Below are 2,361 nucleotides of genomic sequence, written 5' to 3' on the forward strand. Positions count from 1 at the left end.
ATGCGCAGCGAGCACAGCAATATATGGAAACACACGCATTTGCTCGGACATGGCACGGAGATGGATTCGGCGCTTGTTTCATACAGTACATGGTTATAATAATGTCAAGCACCAGACATCATGGAGATTTAGAATTGGCTGATGAATTGATGTCATGAATATGTATTATCTGAACAGAACCAGATGCGCCCATCATGTTTGGTATTGAAGCAAGCAGAATGATGTGTGGGTTAGTTTGATGCTGGTTGTGAAGTTGTGGGACATTGCAGCGGATAGATATGATTATATGTATAAAAGCTGAGATCACTTTGTTGAGAACAATGGATGATCAAGCCAACCTTTTACTAAGATTTTCAGGGCTGAACCTGATTAACATATACAAAGGAGAGAGAGAGACCCCTCCCCTAGGAACAGACACACAGGAGGATAGTTCCTGTCTGGGGGGGTTGGGGGTCAGTTTTTGCAGGTGGCCTCAGAGAACAGATGTAATGAAGCTACACTCAGAACAAAGCTCCCAGAAGCATGGCTGGATCATCACCAGGCACCAAAGGCTAAGTATTGAATTCACATGGCTAGATAAGGAAATATAGACAGATTGCTTTCTGGTTTAAATAGGATATTGTAACTTGGTTGTGTGATTGTTGGGTGTTTGAGTGATAGATCTGGGAATCTGTGATGGTAGCTGGGACATTAGACAACCTGTAGCATAGTATTTGTGGTATTTGTTTGCCTATGGTGATTTAAAATAGATTGTGCTGGTTAGTTATAATATATCTTGTTAATCATAAATACCACCATGCAGTTACGTTTGAACATGTGCTGGTAGCAATGGCAGGCTGAGATGTGTGGTTACATTGTGATCTGGTCTTGTGATGAATATGCTCTGGTTATTGAGATACTGAAGTTGTTTGGAATGTGAAAGTGAATAAGATGGTTCTAGGAAGTTGGATTGAAATTGTGAAAGGTGATTTAGATGGTTTGGAATTGTAAAATCAGAACATATGCATTGTTCTGAGGCTTGGACAGTTTGGAATAAAATGGAGTCTTGTGTCTTCTGCTATGTGATTGTGGGGTAGCAGAGAGTGCCATGTGTTTGGACCTGCAAATCTAAAATGGCTGCTGCCGGGTATTTTCCCCTCCCCCTTTCAACCATGTGGTGCAGTCTTTGGAATCATGGGAGCTTTAATAAAATGGAGTCTAGCTTCTGTCCCATGCGGTATTGTAGGGTTAGGGACTGCCAGTATGGGTAAGGTCAAGTATTTTCTCCACAAAGATTCTCAGCATTGAATAACTGCGCAGCGATTGTTCCTCACATGTGTAAGCTTCGCTGCAACCATATTGATCTTCTTGTTATTGTGAGCCAATCTCTCTCTTCTCCTCTTTCTCTCTTATTTTCTCTTAAATAGTAATTGTATTATATTTCCTGTGTAGTTATCTGGTTAGGTAGTCTATGTTATATTGTAGTGTATGATTTGTATTTGTATTAATTCTTTTGCAAGTATATCATTCATAATATATATATCAGGCGTTGGACCCTGAGCACGGTATCTGTGTATTTCTTATAGTGTTAAGTATTCTCAGAGCGTCGGTGACGCTAGAACAGCTTTAAAGGTAATAAGGTTATACTGTGTTGCATTTACACTCTACCACTACACAGAGGTTTACAGTATAAGTACATTCCTTAAGGTATAGTTAAGGGAGTACCCTTGCGGTACTTTTTGCGCCAATTGCGTACTGTGTTCTTTAACCTTTAACGTGTTTTTAATAAGATAAATATTTAGCTTTGTTAGATGGGGGCTCTGGTCCGGGATATCACGATCTTAATGATGCACTGTACATTACAAACGCGGCTGTAATTGACCGGCTAATGATGGACATCTCGCAAAATGCCGAAAGAAAAAAAAAAAAAACATCCACGTTAATGTATTGTGGTATCAGTAAGACGCTGATAGGAAATTTTAAGGGACAAGGCATTTCTCATAATATTTAAGATGCTAAAATGTATTTTTATTGTCGCAAAACCAGGTTCAAATGGATCATATCGTGTTTGATTAAGATTAGATTGTTTATCTGTTTAAGTAGGTTTAAAAGTACATTTAAAAGTTACTTTGGGAGCTAGCATGGTGATTTTCTTTATGGCAGGAGAGGCCGCATGGTCTGTCCACCATTTTGTGTGACCCTCATGGAGGTGGAAGGGGGAGGAGCAGCGGCCATTTTGGGAAGGTCAAATTTTTTTATTTTTTTTGAACGGCTGATTTTCAGTTGACTCAGGAAATAATCAGCCATCCATTGTCAAAAAGAAATCATCATTTAATGAGTTTTTTAATGCATTTATTTAATCTATATCATAGTCAATCATAA

This window comes from Pseudophryne corroboree, chromosome 3, assembly GCF_028390025.1.
Source record: "Pseudophryne corroboree isolate aPseCor3 chromosome 3, aPseCor3.hap2, whole genome shotgun sequence".
NCBI lineage: Eukaryota > Metazoa > Chordata > Amphibia > Anura > Myobatrachidae > Pseudophryne > Pseudophryne corroboree.